At 39.9% G+C, this 20,465-nt stretch overlaps 1 protein-coding gene across 17 annotated transcripts in view; it reads right to left on the bottom strand.

The window, feature by feature from the left end:
* LOC124411981 (plasma membrane calcium-transporting ATPase 3) overlaps nt 1-20,465 on the bottom strand; it is a 108,085-nt gene that overhangs the window by 57,451 nt on the left and 30,169 nt on the right. For 13 of the 17 annotated variants that reach the window (XR_006929725.1, XR_006929730.1, XR_006929727.1 and 10 more), the window contains exon 1: nt 2,787-4,359. The exons of 1 other annotated variant lie outside the window; for it this stretch is intronic. The gene's annotated coding sequence lies outside the window, so the exon portion shown is untranslated. Of the gene's footprint in view, nt 1-2,786; nt 4,360-20,429; nt 20,454-20,465 lie in introns of those variants that run through there. 3 more of the 17 variants (XM_046891573.1, XM_046891577.1, XM_046891574.1) reach the window with 2 other exon arrangements.

Genomic DNA, 20,465 nt, shown 5'->3' with positions numbered 1-20,465 from the left:
CGTCACCGCTTTGAACGGGCTCGTCGAAAATTCGAACAGCCTTCGGTCTCGCGGCCGCAGATTTCAAGACATTATGAGCTTATCTCTGAGGCTTGATAACGAGCCGAAAACTAATTACTGTATAATGCGATATGCGGCATATTTATGGTCATCAGCAAACTTTGACGTCAATCGAGGAAGCCTACGGCAAAGACGAGTGCAAAGCTCTTACGAGAGGTGAGATAGATAGTACGTTTCATTATTGTTTGTTGCGAGAAAATGGCGGATTATTAATAACGCAAGGACGAAATAGAATTTCAATTTTATCACCATGCAATTGTTTTACATGGGATTTAAATGAGTTATATAGACAGGATTAACGATTACCTAACTCAAGTCATACATGTGCGATTATCACATCGTTCTTTTTTCGACTGTGATGTCAGTTATAAGATACAACCGAGTAAATATTCATACGACCATTTGAGAACGTTGCATTGATAGTCTTAAGATTGGAATTCAACCTTGACTTGCACCTCGGTATGTAACTTATCTTGTAATTCAATATATCAAATGCCGCAACATGGTTATTCTTCTTCAAAAAGGGCAAGACAGGAAGTGTGAAAGATGCTATCTTGCGGTTGTGTTTTTTCGGGCACAATCGGTCCACACATGGAACGATGGCACTAGATTCGGCACGCTGGCTTGTTTTATTCTCTATCGTGGATTAACACAAAGCTTGTGGCGAAACGAGCTAATAATTATAGAGCACGCGGTACCACGTGGGGTCTCAACAGTGGTCTAAATGTGTGCATATTTAATATACATAGGCATAAGTGCATACATCGAGAGATGAAAATCTGAAGACTGATCGTTTAATATATTTCATATTCAGAGGAATGGAGGAGACTCGCGATATTATAAATGCGTACTTTTTATCCATCGTCAAACGACGTGTAGGATGATGTAGATGTATGAAAAAAAAATACGACTATACAATTTAGAGCATTGATCAACGATGTATGAGGCGGCGAACTGGGAGTAGCTTTTTGTTCAGGTCTTATGCACTTGGGACTAAACGTCTTTTGTTCATCATCTAAGCCTTTTATTACTTCGAGACAAGTTTTCTATCTGACGAGCGTCGTGAAACTGGTTATATACGCGATGCGTTGCAAAATTGCTACTTGAGGTAATGATGAAAATAATAGAAGTAGAGTAACAGCTTATGAAAAATAAAAATGAGCCAGTTTTAAAAGGCAAGGTTTCTCCTTGGCAAAGCGCCTCAAACTTGATTCAATTTATATTAGATGCAAAAGAGGTTACTAATATCTGTACATACATCAATATTCACTCCCGATATTACGAAGTTTTCATTTTATACTTCAGTCTTTAGCCGTACCGCCATTAAAATATATTTTATACACAGAAACATGTCAGACGAATGGAAGTATTTTTTATTCAAAAAGCTGACGCAGTTGCTTTACATACTCGTATATATTTTCGAATTATTAGACAAGTGGATGAACCGTGGTAAATTATTGTCGTCATTCAATCCACCGGTATATAAATGGAATGACTGCGTGGAAATATCGATTTGGTGAATGTAAATTGTAGCTGACAATAATGTGAGAATAATAGTGGACGTGAGTTCGGCCAAAATTTCAGTTTGTCGAATGCCGATAATGTGGATCATGTATGAATGTGTGTGATGTTTATTGAATGAATGAAAAATCACGGAGAGCAAGTAAAGGCCAGGGACTGAAGCCAGTATATGTCGGAATTCCGTCTATATATTTTTAAAAGTATATTTTTAAATCGCACGTCTCCGGCTGCCAGGTACATATCAGTTTCAACCCAATAGCGATGAAATATTTCACAGTATTTAATAAGTCTCCGGTGTGAATATCATTCGCACGTTCATTCGCGGGGTGCGTACAAGACTCGGTTCGGAAATACGTATAACAGACCGGCAAAGAAAATAATTGAAATAAAAGGCGTTACTCTAAAAGAGATTGTCACCAAAAATATTCCGCCACTGTAACCGGTTGCTATGTGTAAGTAATAAGTATAATTATCTCGTCGTACAGCCAGCAATGCGTGCAGTAAAATTCGAACGCGTCAATGGTGACGACGATAAGAGCGAAAGAGGATATCACGCAGGCATATCGAAGACATCGCGTAAATACGCACGAATGTACGCATATACGAACATGCATGAATACACGTTTTGTCGCGGAAGGGAATGGAAGTGAAATCCCCAGGCGTCTGTCCGTCCGGGAGAATTTTGGTCCGCGGAGCTGGTTGGCTGGCACTCCCGAAATAATGTTCGACGAACGAAAAGCCAGCCCAGGCTTGCCTCTCTACCTCGCTCGTAGTTTGAGACGTTACATAATTCGCGTTATTCCACAATCTGCATTTTACCCAGCCACCTGTCCATTTATCCACTAATCTATCTATTGATACGTCTACCTATTACAGCATTACTCGCCTATATGCAGCACTTATCTACGAGAAAAGAAGAAGAAGAAGAAGAAGAAGAAGGTAAAGAGAAAAAAACAACAACAAACAAACAAGATAATTCGTTGCTCGGATAACTTGCTTATACGACGAAGAGAATGATTATTTCTCCTCGTTCCTCCATCTTCTAACTCCTATTCTCGCTACTACGATCGAAAAAGTCGGTAAAAAATGGATTACGTGGGTAGGGTTATAAATAGTTAGACGCAGGATCACGAGGCGACCGTATGAACGAAGCACTCGGTAATTTTGAATCGGAATCTATAACCTAGACGGTGTGTGTTACTTACTATAGATTATATACGCAGGGCGGCAGGGAGAGTATATCGTGCGTCCAGCGGTCAGCCGAGTATCACAGTAACGAGCAACTACTGGGTGATAATCAGAAGACTCTCCGGGCCTCTCTTTCTATTTCTCTTTCTCTTTCTCCGTCTGTCTCGCTACTCCGTTGTCACATGCACAGATTCATCGAGCACGCCACGCACTCTGCTTGTAACCCGCGATACGACAGTCTCCACTAAAAATAACTCCGCTTTTGAGTACAGAGGTGAATGTTACTGTTTGGTACGAGCCGTTTTATACCTTGATCGACACATTTATTCTCGCTATTTATTAACACGGCTAAATCGAGCCTCCTCTCAGGCCTCGGTATTTTAGTATAATAATAATAATTATTATTATTATTGTTTCTTTATTAACGTTATTATTTACGAAAAAGTTCAATCGTTACCAACGAAACTAAAGAATAAGACTAATATTTATAAGAACACTTTCTTTTTAACCGTCGTTCCGTACTTTAATCACGATCGGGCGATTATTATTCACTTATTATATTATATTACAAGTCGTCGAGTATAAACCATTTCATTTAGGTACGTGTATGTGCACACAATCCTCAGCGTTTGTTGTATTTTATGGCCTTATTTCTCTTCACTGTGTATCACTTTTTATCGTTTATATACTATGCATATATATGTATATACATATGTGGGTTTGTGTGTGTGTGTGTGTGTGTACACGCGGTCGAGAAATGCGTGTTTATATATAATGCAATATGTTTGGCCTTTGGTGAACTTGGATGATCTTTTTTTACCCTCCGGCCTAGGATAGATTCGATAATTTAAGGGCGTCCGCCTTGGAAAGATCGAAGCTTGCGGTAGAACTTGCACAGACGTACGATGACAGAGTCGTAGCTTGCGCAACCCGAGCTATTCCACGATTGTTGGTTGAGTTTCGAATTGTCACCCTTCGTTGTTAAAGCTCTTAGCGAGTCCCTCTTTCCGTCTAACTCTTTTCGGTTCAATATTTATCGTGGCTTTGTCCTTAATGCCTTTTTTCATGTAGACAGTATTTTTGCAATATTCGAGGCTGGCTTCGTGCTTGCAGAATCGTTGAATTTCCGACAGTATTACAAACGATGACACGGGGTTGAATTCTGGACAGTGCGGACGATGGCTGACAATTTACGCGATATTAAACATTAATCCGATGACTGGGGAAAAAAAGCCGTCTATAACATTAACCGATAACCGCGGTCCCATGCGTGATTTGGTCCGTTGTAGAGGTGATTATTATTATTACTATTTTTGTGGTTATTATTATTATTATCTATTTTTGTTATTATTATTTTATTATTATTATCATATCGAAGAGTAAGCTTGTTTTTCTTCCCAACGGTTTTTTTTTTTTTTTTTTACCTCTGATACTTATTTCCTTTACCGTTTTATTTAACCTTGATGGATTAATTTTTTTTCTCGTACGACTTCCCCTCTCTCTCCCTCCCTTCTCTTTCCTCCTATTTTCTTCCCTTTTTACACGACACGATGTACAGTGTGTTCCGTAGCGATGACTTTTTCGGACTGGCTTCGGAGGTTCGCGAGTGGACGCCGCGGGGCTTTTTGCGCAAGCGCTATTCGACGACCGCAACTTATCCACGGACCATGGCCTCGCGTTGTTGGGCTCACTGGGCGTACGTCGACGTTTACGCGAACAGTAGAACAGCCGAGCGAGATGGAGAAGCGCAAAAACTGAGCGGCAGGGTGCAGGCGAGATCGGAAGAAATTAGATGAAGAAACGGGGTGTCGAGCGACCCGGAAAATGGCGATCACACCGATGCAGGAATTAATCGGATATGAATTTTTTTCGCTTCCATTTTTTTTCAGACACGCATCCTATTTTCATCCTTCAACCCACTGCTGTCCCGGTTTATCTTTGGCGCCGGTTCCGCACGTTGCAGCTTTTTATTTTACTTCAAATTATTCTTAATTTATTTTCTTTTTCGCCCCCCTCCCCCTCCACTTTTCACGACGTACGGCTGCGTTGGAGCCTGTGGGCCGCCGTTGGCGCGCAAGAGAAATCCAAGATGGCCGACGGCCCGAAGCTCGCAAGCGCCCCACGCTTCGCTCACGGGACGACGGCGTTCACTAAATCGATTACTAAAAGCTACGTCACTGGGTCATATTGTACGACTCGGTCGCGTCATATCCGTCACCAATAATTCTTGGATAGGACGCGGTTACGCATTTCAAATGGGAGGGGGATTTTTCACCTGTCGACTATTTTCAAATCGAATCTGCACGTATAAATGGCTGTAATTTTTTTAGTTCGAATTTATAACAGGTATTTCTTGCAGATAACGCAAATTAGTACAAGCGGAAATAAATTTGTCCAATTGATCGCCAGCTATTATGCCCTGAAATAGGTAGATTAACAATAAACAAACGAACGGAGTGACAACTAATACTTAAAAATCAATTGCGATATGCTTATTTTCCGCTCCTCGATAAATACCGCAAACGGTATTCCCTATCATAGATATTTATTATTTCTATCGATATTTGCCTATATCGATATACATTACGTATAACGGTGGTATTGTCCAACCCTCCTGGGGTAATCCAGGCACCCTGTATTATTAATACCTTGAATTGCTGCAGCCCTGAACGTAGGTAGATTCTTACAGTGCAAAAATACATCGCTGCTATATAAATAATGATGCCAGGTTGTAATTACAGCCCATTTTATAGTTTGGTCTGACTTATATGCATCATGGATTACACTCGGCTTGCCTATTCTAATGTTCCAACAACCCTTATCTGTAAGATATACCCTTGAGGCCCGACATAGTTTCTCTCGACAAATTAGCTCGCAGTCCGTGAAGTCTTTTCACGCTCTCGCTGCAGTTTTTCAAACGTACAAAAGTTTATTTTGAACAGCAATCGCGTCGTTTTATGCCTGTTTATGAAATTGGCTGAAGAAAGAAAGAAGAATCGTCGTGATTGAAAACTTTGGACAAACTAATAAGACGACGATATTTCTAGTCTGAAATCTTGCAGTGATTCGATGTCTATTGTCACTGGAAACGTTGATAATGAATAAAAAATAAGCAAAGTTTGCCGCAAAAGTCTTGTTAAGTAATTGATCGAGTTTTTGAGTTTTGCAGGAAATCTTTCACTCCGAATGTTCGCGATATGAATAAAGATCACTAGTCACTGCCACGAACGTCAACGTACATAATGACGTCTGTTGTGACTAATTCTTACCGAGATTATAAGTCATCATACCGACATAAGCTGACCGCAATGAGTATCAATGCATGTATTTATTTCATTTGGTCTTCCTGTTTTGCGATATATGAATATAGGATATAATGAAGAGTAGATCGACATGGAAATCTGAATCAGAGACGTATTCTTAAAATACTTGAGATCCATTCTAAAACAATTGAGGATAAATTCCTCCATACATCAGCATCGCTACGGGAATGGAATTTCTAATGATACTTGTTAAATTTCGGATTGTATATTCTGACGCAATTTCAGCCGTACGATTGTATGATCGCAGTGAGTCATAGCTGATTAGAATGTGTGATTTTTCAACAAGCGATCGCCGAATCGAAACGCATTCGTTATTCGTCGTGTAAAATAGAACCGCGGATATATCCTCGTCAGTAAATATATTAGTAGATAAAGAAAAAAATGTATATAATAATATCCAGCGATAAAATGTTAAAGTAAACAAAATAGTGAACTTGTAGCAGAGTGATTTGAAGTTCAGAGAACGTTGACGAAATTAGACCGATTCTATCCAACGTCTGACGTAAACAACGCGGATCGTGAAATCCAAAACCGCGTCGCCTGCTGACGGGTATGGCTAAAGCTGTTCATGCCTGCTGCAGACTGCGGAAATGCGAATAAAACGTTTGTTAGCGCAACATGCTTAACTAACGATGACTTCACGGGGCGTGTTAAAATGATAAAATAACACAACAAGAAAATGCCTTTCAGTTAACAGATACACTGGCTTTGAACAGTGTCAATTTTTATTCGACAATGTTAGTGGCCTGCCGATACGCGATCAACTAATTATACACGGATGAATCAGTCTCGAATACATATAATGTATTACGTAGGCTAACGTACCGAACTCAGAGAACGGTGCCTATAATGCCTCGAGAGCTAGTAGTTCGGACGGCGTTAGGTCAGCCGACAACGGAGTTCCCTACTTGTAAGCTTTAGCGAGCGGGTTGAACGTACTGCTCATTGTTAGCCCGTAATATTGGTATTGTCACTATGCACTGCGTCATCTGGTGGAAAAGGATCAAACTAACGCAACTAGGCTGACAGATGAGCGTCGACTGTGGTTCTTCGCGTGTGGATGGTAGAAAGGTATATTATTGATTACCGAAAACTCTGAGTCCGATGACTTCCAAGTCCGATTGTGCAGGTAGAGGACTTGCGAAGGTCGCACGAGCCGATCGCTGGGTAATTTGTATCATACGACGGGACGAGGGATAAGGAAGAGAAAAAGTAACGAGGAAAAAGCTGAAAGAGGGATCCGAGGTGTTTTTATGGTCAAGGTTGATTGCTGGGACGCAACGCTGCCGCAGGCGTGACTCGCTGGTCTGTTGGGAATGAGCTGTGCACGTCGGTCGCCCGGTTGGCCGGAGCTTCCGCTTGATATATACTTAAATTTTCTGCAATGCTGGAATTGATGTGCGAAAACCGTGGCGCCATGCAGCAGGCGTTGATAATCCTTGAAGGGAACGAACGACGCTCGCATTTACTCAACTTCTGTGCGAATAAAATATCTCATACATCCAACATGAATTTCTCGGAGTAAGCAAATTGTCCGTTGTATGATCATTAAATTCATCCCGCAACGTTTGTTTCAGGAAAACGAAACTCTCCAAGTTGCTTAAACACCCTCACACAATCACAGGCTTTAGGAATAATTTTGAGTTTCTTTTCTCTATCGACGGGTCATTGACATGTTTTTATTTTTCATGCTTAATACACTTTTTGAATATTCATATATAGTTCCTGCAATAGTAGTTTGTTTCGAGACGATTTAAATCCCACTCACGCCACTCCACATGCACCTATCGAATTGGAAAGACCGAACTTTGATCCGAAATAAAAGTTCAAGTAATATGCAGAATGACATAATTGTCGAGCGAATTTTCGGTCAACAATAATGACGTTGTTTTAGGCACGGTTATCAGGGTTCTTTCTTTTTTCTAAATTCCAGTCGCTGACCTATCGATGACCTGTAACGCGATTGTAGATGCTGGTTCAATCGCGGGGTCTGCGGCCCGTTGAGTTACACTTCAGTGGTTCTTAGACTGTTCTTGAACGGTATCTACTGCTCGATGATAGGGAGTCAGCTACGCTGTCTGGCCGGGCGAGTGAGCGAGAAGGAGTCTGTCGTAACGGATCCGGTGCTGGGGCCAAGACTAAACATGCATTTCTCATAACAAATAACACTTGGCCGCAAACTCTGTATGGCTGGGGATTACTAAAACCGCGTATCAGCGGGATCCGAGCCCGCTGGCGGACTATTAAAAAAACGTTTCCATCAATGAGGGACAATCAGCTAATTGATCCCGGAGCATAACACGTGGGTATATGAGCCTCACGATAGCCACGATGCCTCTGCGATGATGTAAACTGTAGGAGCGGCGAGAAAGAAGATCAAGGTCAATTTGGCACTTCTGCACCATCGTCAGTCCTCGAAGCCCGTCGACTGTGAAAACGCGGGCATCAAGTCCGCAACTGCTCTGAACCACCCTGCGGAATGGATGGTAAATGAAACCGGCAGGGGTAGCCTGACATGTCGTGCAACTTGAAGCCCCACGATGGCCGCTCTGTCTGTCTGTCTGTCTGACTATAAGTTCGTCTATGTACGATCGACTGCCACTGATGCCCTAATCTCATCTTCATTATCCCTCCCTCGACTCTTTCCCTAATGGTTGGGTGTGGGTTCGATCCTGTCTGTAACTGTTCAACTGTGTTCCGGGACTTCAAGTTTCTCTAATCGGCTTCCCATGACTGATAGGAAAAAAATTCACAGAGTACATTTGTGCAGTGGATTCATGGTTTTTTACTGAACACCATGGGGTTTCATCATTTCGGGTGAAAATAACTGACACAAAGATTATTCTTCGAAGAAATGATGTGATACCGTTAGTTGCATACCGATGCGTAAGGCCTACAATTGAATAGTCAGATAAGGGCGTTCGGACTTTGGTCTGAGTTAGTTGACAGAATCGTTGGTTAAAGTATGACTCGAGTAGCCTCATTACACGAATAATCTACGCCAGGATATTCGAGCAGTTTTCAGCTTCGAATCCTTCGCCGTTCATCGATCGGCGTCGAGAGTGTGAAACGAAATGGACGTGATAAATAAATTGTATTACGTAACACGTAGGATGAGGAACAGGAAGGAGGATCTGTACTTCATCCGGCACGACTTGGACTGTTTTCTGCGTACGAATATCTATGATATTTCACCGCGTAGGTGTAGCCGAGAACAGGTCTTGAGGGTGGAATTTCACCATCGATCGAACCGAGAAGGTTAATATAATTTTCAATGATACAGCAGTGTAATATGTGGCTATGTCTATACACCCGACTACTAATGGCATTATACCACGCGTATAATGAACTTCAGTTAGAATACGAAAGGTTTGAGGCTATTACCTAATGGATGAAGGTATAGTACCTATAATTCTTCGGCTAATTTCACGACCCTATGATTAAATTTTTTCTTTCTCTCAGGAACCTACCCAATTCCTATTCCCTCTTCTGTTTCATTGTACTGTCTCTGCTTGTGGAAAACTTTGAGGAAAGAACCTCGTTGTGTAACTTGAATTGTGAACAAGTTTAAGGGACCCTCGATTTCTTTATACCGATTCCTTTTTTACGTCTGAGAGAGGCGGACCGATGAATTTTCGTCATGGCATGGAATGAACGCCGACTTGGGTACGATAAAATCGACACATCGCCTCTGTCCGTGAACGCTCAACACATTTGTTGCCTTTCTAGATTCCGCATAAAAGATTACAACGCGTCCCTCCTCTTCGGCCCATCGCGCAAACGTGTTACGCGTGACAATTAGCTCGACGTACGTGTAACTATTATCGTTTGTCCGAGTGTCGCCAGTTGACGAAGACAGTTTGAGAAAAAATCGACTCAAAGAAAAAGGGTCTTTCATTTCTCTTATTTTTTGATCACCGGAATATTCGTCAGAAATAAGTCTCGTCCATTTTTCTCGAAAATTTTTGAACAATTTACTAATTCCTTTCGAAGGTTTATTTTTCTTTAAAAAAAATTGTTTGTAGTTTATTTTTCTCGTGGTCTATACCGAAATGTTGAGAGTGACGAGGAAAGTATCGATTCTGCTTAAAATGAATAGGAAGGAATGAGAGAATCGAAAAAGTCTGGTAATAAGTGATGATGAATTCCCACGGTTTTAACTGAATACGCCTGCGTACTGCGCTACAAGGTTAATAATTAATGCCCGAGGTAGCACATGGAAGGACGTCGGTGGTTAATAATTACGAAACTCGAGATCGCATTTAAACACAACGCTGTTTATAGCCCTCTTCTTTCCCATTCAAGAAACGTCCGCTAGCCTCGCCTGCCAACCTGACTTGTGAATCAGTTTTATGAGACATATAAATGGCCTCACATAATGGCGTCCATTCGGGTGTAAAATGATTATAGAAAAGAAGATGACAGTTATTTAATTACTTTCGTCGAAATTATATTCGATCCTGTCACGATTCATGTTATGTGCGAGTCAGCCTAGCGGATCGAGGGAAATGTTCTACGCCGCGTTGTTTTTGGCGACATCGAGACGCCCAAGTAACGAAACTAGCGGTTTGCAGACCTCGAACAATAGAATCGTTTGAATTACGAGTATTTCCAGCCAAAAGACTTTGCAAACGAGAATATTTACTATTTCACTTTAATCTTCTGTTTTTCTTTTTTCCGTATTTTTTTTTTTTTTTTTATATCAAACTTTATATCTTCCTTTGTTTTGCTTCCATTGAACTTTTATTCCTCTTCTTGTTCTACTTCTGTGTAATGTATACTTATATTCCTTGGGTATGAGGACATCGCATCCTTCGGAACGTCCCAATTACGTTGCGGAATTTTAATCAAATCCACTTATTCGTCTACAATGTCATGCACGTATAAACGTATACGATATAGGTTACGTTAAATGATCAAATAGAGGTGGAGTCTGTACAGGAATTTCATAACTCATGCCGCAATAATTAATATATTTGTACGAAGTATTCACCAATCATTCGTGTTCTGTTCTCTGTTTTCAGTTAAGAATTGTTATAGCCGTTTCACGTATAATTTATAAGACATTATCGTAATCCGTGAACAACCGTTTTAAGTTTTCAGGGTAGGAAGTTGGTCCAAGTGATTAATAATCAGTGTCAATTGATGTGTTTCAAGATTGATGAAAACCCGAAGTTCAGTTCACAAATTGATACTGCTTTGCGGGTAATCTCTTTGCATCAATTGTTAATTAAATACCTTTTAGTTTTAGGTCCGTTGGATCGTCAGTTTAAGTTAGGTTTTCGAAAAATGCGCGCCAACCGTAATACCAACCTAAAACCTAACCTAACAGCTTTGGACAGCCCGGAGCGAAGCTATCGATCTGCTTTCCACGGAGACAAGTTTAATAATCGATTGAAGCACACACATCCCTGACATTAATCTTTCCGTAATATTTCCGACGTCAACCGTCCCAGTGTTAAACTCTTGCATACGAGTATCCCAGTATCCAGGGCCACAGCTTCGTTTATTCCGTGTCAGGATTGACGTCATATCCGCCGGTCACATGCAGCGTCGTTATATTAATTAATTACCCCGTGGGAATTCGTAGGGCTCTATTAAACGATTCGCCCCGAAAAATTTGAATGTAACGTCACGTAACAATTGCGTGAACAATTCTTGCTTTTGTTAGTCGACGACTGGTTTAAATGTTGTAAAACGAAGTGCAGAAGAAGCTGGTAAAAAATTTGTGAGAAAAAAATTCCATGACATTTTTCTAGTTCTAGTATGTTACTAAAACCAAAATCGTCCAGCTTATTTATTCGGTATTCGGTTCAAATTCAAGTGAAATTGAAAAAAATATAATGTTCAAAAACCCCAAATGTTTTTTCTCGAAGTGAAGAAGTAAATTCGTCGCCTCAAAAAATCATTTCTCATTCTCGTGATAGAAATGTAATATTTTCAGTTTTTTCTACTTTTCGGCTGTGTTCCACAAAGCGATGATAGCGCCTCTATCAGACATTAATAGTATCGAAGACGATATAGCAAATTTCTACTTTTCAGGCTGATTAATCTATTTGATTCCCGGCATTGCTCGCGATTCTGTTGCATTTTACGATACTTTTGTATGTATAGTAAGTCGTAAATTTCTGATCAAATTGATTGTCGTAGAATATCGTATTGCGAAGAGAGTGAATCAGACGCGATTTAAAAGCAAACTCGGTGTTCTATAAATTTATCGAGTAATTCGACAATACTTTTCATCTGCAACGTATTAACTTTTAGGTATTCTGTTATAGTTCTATGTAATTGTTCAGCAAGTGATAAATTAACGTCACTCGAAATTGATCGGTTTTTCGGGTGTTGGGAGTGAAATTTTTTCAGCGAATCTTGGGGCCCACAAAGATATGATATTGATAGAAGATCTGATACAATCTTAGGCGATAACTAGATATGAGTGTACGTAAATGGTTGTTTGACGCACTTCATAAGATGTTTATCAACCTTCTGACGTTCTTGGTATGTCAAATCAGCATCGTGTTATCCACCACCAACTTTCCGGTTGACGCAAGTTGTCGGTGTGATTTTTATAACAGAGATTTTCTGATATAATATTACTACATATTTGAGTTTCAACATTCAAGTACGATTTCAATATCATGTGTATACCACGGTATACTATAGGTATTGTAGTACCTTTATGTCTAGTTCCTAGTTAACTCCCTAGATATATCCCTAGATATAAGTTGGCTATCCTGCTATGAAACCCGAAAGATACGAATTCTCTCTCTGCATACAGCCATGTCGTGATAAACACGTGCTATAATAAAGAGCTCTTCTAATTCTAAAAACATTCACCTATAAAATACCTCGTGATATATTATAGGTATCATGAAATTTTTCGTAAGGATGAAGCTTAGTTTCTTACAACCAAAAGTAACTTCGCTTGACATATTATACAACACACACACTCGCAACGTGTATCTTCCTCCAGTCAAGATTTCGAAGACAGCCCAATTGTGATATTTGAACCTCATTGGGTTAAGGTAACAAGCCTTCAGTGGCGGATGAATATCACTCAATGTCAGTTACGAATGGCGCACTTTGAACGTGAAGAAAAGACACGATTTCGAACGAATCGAAATACTCATCCCAACTAACTTCACTATCTCGGTATGCAAGATAAGAGGACACTCGGTGCAGTTTCTTGATACGTTACATACAGAGCACATTCATGGCTCATGAATGTAGGATCTAAGTGATTCACCAGAGCATCCAGTGACGCACTTTGACTGACGTAAACCGCGGCTTATCGTTGGCTGCAGGGCGCCGAAAATGGTCCAGGAAAGCCAGAGACCAACAGTAAACGACGGCGAAGAGATTAGATAAGCCAGTTCACTGCACATACTTGATTGATGATAAGCGGAGTAGTGAACGCCCGTTTTTAGATCGAACTCAAAAATGTTCAACCACCAATTAATCGCCACTCAGTTTGTCTGGCATTATCAACACTGGAGGAACACGGGTGCACTTTCACCTTTCCATCCACTGCTTCCTTCCGGTGTAATTTGGAAGGGACTTGAATGGAGTGTTCTACGTCTATTCTTATACAGGTGTGAAACATCGCTCTCTAAGTCGCTCGAGTTACTGGATTAGCGAGTGGTTCAAAAGGGGGTTATGAGACGAAAAGAGCTCTCGAGAGATTTTCAACTTTCTTTGAAATCCGAGGGCTCTGTCTCACGACTGTTTGTAGTCTTCTTCAGCTCATTTCTCGCATTTCCTGCTTGTAATTTTTCTCTCCTCCTCGTTCGATCTACCCTGGCGTAACAATTTCCAATTTTCAACACCTGAGACGGGTGACATTATGACACGGTGTACGATTGAAGTTTGATAATATATATCGTGCAAAGACCCATCATTAGTCAACTGTCCAATGCGAATGAAACGCTCTCCAATTATACACAACAAGCCAATCAAATCGACCACGGAATACATGCCGAAGGTTTTCCAACACTGTATCCAAGCCTTGTGAAGACCGCCATTTTGGCCACATCCGTCATGTGCCAGGTAAATTCTGGTCTCGGATAGTTCTTACTTGTCGATATGGACACACGAATCTAACCGAAGTAAGGAAGTTGAGGTTAATGATCACCGTGGATGTGGAAAATTATCTAAACAACTGGGCACTTGAGATATTTACTAATTGCGGGGCATATTATAGAAAGATTTGCGATATGCATAAAAGTGCGCTTTTTATGCACCCTGCACCGACTATAGCCGGGTAATCTAAGAGATTCGTAGAACTAATCCAGGCTGCATATGACGGTCAATATAAGATTGCTGCAAGTTTTACGCCGAGGCTAAGTATGGATCGGGTGAATTTTCCTACCCAAGGGTGAGCCGTAATTAATTGATACGTCCCCTCGGGTAGGTAGTCAGTCAGTCAGTCAGTCGATGAACGCGTGGTTCGCGGTGCTTCTTCCCTGGCCGCTTTGCTGACCCAACATATTCGCGGCGAACCTCGATCCTGATCCACAAAGGCACTAGTGAGTCATCCGATAATAAATATCCCGGTAATATGTTTTCCCAGTAATTTTTCCTCCTTGCACTTTGGCAGGTCGTATACATAGATATAATATACGCGTACAATATACATAACAGGTTAGCCAACGATCAATGTGACCTCATAGTTCGGTCCAATATATTATAAGTTGCGCGATATTATTGAAGAAAATATTCCGGAGTTTATTACAAGTATTTCGTAGCGTACATATCTCAAGTCTTTCATCCTTTACAGGCACCATAGCGGCACTTATGATTTTTTATATATATATATATCTATTCTTACGTACAACCGAGGGTATATGGGACGCGAAGTCATGTTGGTAATTCGTTGAGGAAGGATCACTGGGAGCTGATCTCTATCCACATGAAACGAACTTCTAATTGCATTTTTACTATAAACAACTCATTACATCACCAACGTCAGTAGTATCGCGCTATTTTACCGTGTTTTGAACGAAAAATTCATGCTGCTTGTTCCATTTTGATCAATAGTAGCATGTATTGTATACGTAAGTTAAGTAATAATGTTCTCCACAAATTGTTGTGTTAGATATTGGATATGGATAGTATATTTCTAGCTGATTTATGAGAGTATCATGTGAAAATTATATCGTTGATAACGGTTAGGTTAGGTTTTTCAATGAGTTTCGACTTGATCAGCTTTAGTTGCACTATAAGTATTGTAACTGTCTTTCGTCGCGTTTTTGTTTTGACTCGACTAAACAACCTTGATACCGACACCAAGTAATCGGTCTTGCTGTTTTACCATATGAGCTGAAGCGAGACTAGATTTAACATTATCTCCAAGAGTCTCGACAAAGTTTCGATCGAATGTAGGTATAATCAAGTTTTTCATTGCTTCAGGAGCATGTATTGATTCAACAAATGAACTTGAAATCATTTTGGTGGATATGAGAGTAACAAATTACCGCAGAACGTGCAGGCATTGTGCGTTCGGTGATCATCTCTTCCTGATAATAACATTGGCCTGAGCTGCCGGCTGGATAGGCAGGTATTGGCATCTATATCTACTCGCGAAGCAATATAAGAAGAATTCTATACGCTTCTATACTTATATTGACAGCAGTGTCAGAGCCTTCGACCGCCTACGACGAATTGGGTCAACGGAGAGCCGCCGGTGCGGTGGGTGTACGCGGTTTATACCAGGTAAGTGGGTAGGTAAGCACTCGCAGTTTTGTCTGAGGAGTTAAAACTTCGGCGATGATGATGTTGATACTAGACGCCCCGAAATATTTCATCTTTCGCATTTTGCCATCAACCAAACAGGACGAAATCGATGAGATTTTTAATATTTTGAGATATTGTTGAAAATGAAAATTATCTAGACAATTGTCTACTTCACGATTAGGAGTATTAACTGGCCACAGGAAATACAGCGATTTCGTCATCAATCATCGCGTGAAATTCATTTAACGTCGATCTGCATGGCACTGAAAATGGTAGGAAGCACTCAATGCCAATGGCAGATGCTGAATGAAATCCGGTGTGATTTTGACGACCCGATTCACCGAAAGTCATCACAATTCTGTAGACTCCGATTTTTTGCAAGAGCGCGAAAAATATGCGATCGGTGACAACATCTAGTGGCTGTCTTCTTTCTTACACTGGCAGAAGGTATACTTTCTGTCGCATCAGCGAGGAGAAAAGAAATCAGCATTATTCGATCTCTTGTTGAAATCCGATGACAGTTTTGATGGTGATATAATATATTGATTTTCTGTGATAACACATAAAAAAATTCGAAACATCAAATTTGAAGGCTTGATAAAAAACGGAAAACAAACGACTAACATTTGCCTCAACCTTGAAGGAGTTCAGGTTACGTCAACCACGATGTACAATTGCGGTCAAGCGAATTCCGTGAATCCCGGTGTGTGTTCCTAAAAACCAATGCGGCTGAATTTAGCAACGTTACTGTAATGATTCGTGTTTTGTAAAACCCGTTATTCCATAATATTCGTAATCTCCGAAATGCTGCAAATTATAAAAGGGTAAAAGTAAATTATGTTTTCGAAAACTTAGAGACTTGAAAGTCACTAGAAAATTGCAAAATAGTGATTTTTTCCCCCAATGTTTCGTTACGCTAGCGTTACCAACTTCAGCCGTATAAAAACGGAAGGTCAAGTAATTGCCACCTCTCAGTCTAGGCTCATATCGAATGTTTCGATACAAACTTATGTAATTTCTTTGTTTCGGGTTGACGGCTCAATTCGTCCTTGCGGCCGGTTATGCACCGAGTATGTATGTACGTAGGTATAAGGTAAGCAAGCGGCGAGGTAGGAGTAGAGTTTATCGGAGAAAAATCGGAACGCGAACGACGGAATCCTGGGGCTGCCGGCTAGCAGAGTGAGCCTTTCGAGCGACGAGGTAGGCGGCCATGTATTGATCGAACTTGCCAACGCCCTGGCAGTCTGGTATTCGGTCCCACCTTCCGCATGGGTCTCCTCGACAGGCGAGCGAACGAACACACACTCTCTCAGGAGTTGGACGGAACCGCTTGCGAACGGCGAACGGTGAATCGATGTAGACGTGTTGCCACTCTGCATGTTGGGGCTGGCGTCGCCCTCCGGGTGGGTATAGGTCAGTGTAGAAAATCATTCGATGACTATTTCCGCGAAAAGAAGGAAGCGCCGTAGCGTCTTTTCGCCGTTTTGCTACCGCCTGATCACCTTCGTCGAGTCGATGACAATGGCGACAATAACAATAACAAGAGTAGTAGATAACCTATAATAGTTTTTCGGTGATTTCATGTTCAAATGCTTACACCGCAACATATTTCTAGTTATGCAATGGTTAATGTATGCGTAGTCCTCGACTGCTTTTGTTTCTTTACCATAAACCAAAAATACAGTTCTGGGTACAGAATGAAAAAGAGCTTTGCAGCTGTAATCAGAAAGTCTAGTCATATGTATTGCCATTATTCTTAGTGAGGACGGTCATTTGTACCAACCGTACTCTCTTGTAACTATCTATTGCGACAATTTGATGTTCGTGGAAGAGGAAATTGATTTTATCACCTTGTTTAGATGGAAACGAGTTAGTCAACCAAACAAGTAGACTTACAATTAATGTCGCATAACCGGAAACTGCAGTATCGACATAACCATAATCATGATCATAGTCACACTAAATGGTTAGTAAGTGTATCGCATTTTTTTTTAATTCCGAGAATATTGGAAGCGTTCTTGCAACGATACCCATTTACTACAATCTCCTCGTAATGAGATGAATTTCCTCGTTTTGATGGTTATAGGATCCGATAGATTTTGAACGAGAATTTTCTTTCGAAGCACTAGTGAAGTAACTACGGATTCTTCACGACCTGACCTATCGCAAATTGAGCGAAGGAAGGCCAATCAGATGAAACTACACATCAGGAGTTCCATAAATTGGGCCAAGGAAACTCCCCAAGAAGTTTCAGAAGAATCCGTGATCCGGAGGCCTGATGCTTTCCTTGTTAGTGAATTTGTAGAGAATGATTTTCTAAATAAAATGAGTAATCGCATAGTGAAATTGGAAGATCATACTCACGGGTTTTTAAACATTATGAAACAGTTTGAAATGAAAAATTAGTTACTTACATCTTGTCTATAATTATAGTATTTATTCTTCTTCCATTTTGAAGAAAATCATCGTAGTCTAAGAACATATAAGCTTGGAGTCGTCATAAAATTAATGAAGGAGTATTGATTCGTGACTCATCAACCTCGTCAATCCTCACTTCTGAATCTTTGTGTCTATAATTCTGTACAATTTTCGTTTAACCTCATTTTATCGAGCGATCCAATCGGCTTGTTATTACAAGGAAGCATAAAGGATTTACGCTTTATTTCCGCGAAAAGAAAGAGAAAGAGGGAGAGAAAGAGAGAGAGAGAGAGAGAGGGGAAAAAGACGGCTTCAATACACGTGAATTTTATTCCAGGAAGTGTTTTTTTTCTCTGAACCTGTACGTATGATCTACATTTCGTGCCAAAAGTGTCCTGTGCAACAATTCTACTTAATCTTTGGTTGACCTCTATTATTATTGTTTTGGCATTACCGAGGAAATTTCTTTTTTTTTCGTCGTCTTAATGAGGTTGGTTGGCCAAAGTTCGATACTTATCGTCCATTTCATTACGAGGTAGCTGTGCATCGAGTATTTATGAAATTATTATATTTGTAAGCTACGAAGATACATTTGAAATTGTAAAAATAAAAGATGTCGTAATTATAAACAAAAGCTTGAATATCAACGCTGCATTTAAAATTGTTAGAAAATGGTTCAAACTCTGGTAGATTCGTTGGATTTCAATTCAAGGTAGTTCGTTTTATTTAATCGACTGTTTTATGAAAATTAACTCAAATACTTTTTTTTATCATGTCAGTAACGAAGGATATTCGATTTTTCATCATTGTGACGATATTGATCACGTGATCAAAATATTGCATGTTAAATTGACTATTCAAATAAATAAAATTCGTTTCAGTAACATTGTAGAAAATATAGGCTTACGAATAAAATGAATCATCGTAGAGTGAAATCGAAAAAATCCACTAGTTTAACCATTTTAAAGCAGTTTGAAATGAAGCAACGATATCCAAAAGCTTAGTATTTGCTAGTTTTCTATTTTCAAAGTTCGTCGCGGTTTGCGAACTCACTAATTCGATAAGTATTCGGTAGCGTTTGAAAATATTCAAACGATTATCGCGTAATAAAATTAATAAAAGCCATAGATTTTTGGCCAACAAGGCTTCATGAGTATTGAGCTGAAAAAATTCGTGTCGACCGAGATACTCCTCGGCGGAGATCGTCGCATGCTTTTGTTAGCATCGACTATTGTGCTGCGGATTTGCTTTTTTCAGAAAATTCCAATATACATCGAGGGGTTGGATTTGCGTGTATACATCGAATAGCTCGAGCAAAAAGTAAAAAACGGAAGAAAAGAACGAAATTCGTTCTACCCTGATTGATGAGAGCTACTGCGAATTATTTTGTCTTTCGCATATTTTCAGAATGAATTACGCTTGAGCTTTCGGTTTTTATTTTATGTAATCATTCTGCAGTTTCAATCCATTTTTCTCGAGTTTCGGTCTCGTTCATTTTTTTTGGCTCGTATTTCGTTCCTGGTAAGCCACATATTATTGACTTGCGAAAAACTCAAATCGTGTTTTGAACTTTTGCGGTTATCACAATCACATTATACAACGATAAAAGAAAAGGAAGCGACGAGTGTAAAAAGTCCAGCTTCAAACTCATGAAATTTGGGCGAAAAAGTGGGAAGAATATTCAAACAGCACTAAAGAAAAGTTGTTCAAAATGAAGGCAAGAAACGAGTTCCAATCCATATTACATCGATTCCGACGAAGCTATTATAAGTAACATAAGTAGGTGTGAATTATCTCTGACCAACTTTGTAAAGGTGACAAATATGCGATCGATCATCGAATACGATAATTCTACGTTAAATCTGTAACTACCAACCTCACGGAAGATTTATCTTGACGAAAATAAAATTTCCTAGCAAGTTTTCAACTCATTTTCAAACGTAATTATAGACAATCACGCTCTTTATCGGATACAAAATATATATTGTGTATAAAATGTACGAATAGTTGTAAATTATGTTTGTATTAACCATCCAAAAACTTTGTAAAAGCGTAAAATTTCGAATTGAAAGAATAAATTTTCAGCAGACACCGTCCTTCAATCATTTGTACTTAATTACTATAAAATCGTAATTTCAGTTTCCGTAAGAAAAAAAAAAAAATAATATTATGTATGCATATACGCACCTCGTGAATGTGTAGGTTTCTATTCTGCAACAGAAA

Source organism: Diprion similis, chromosome 10, assembly GCF_021155765.1.
Source record: "Diprion similis isolate iyDipSimi1 chromosome 10, iyDipSimi1.1, whole genome shotgun sequence".
NCBI classification, from domain to species: domain Eukaryota; kingdom Metazoa; phylum Arthropoda; class Insecta; order Hymenoptera; family Diprionidae; genus Diprion; species Diprion similis.
This window is presented reverse-complemented; position numbering and strand designations above follow the sequence as displayed.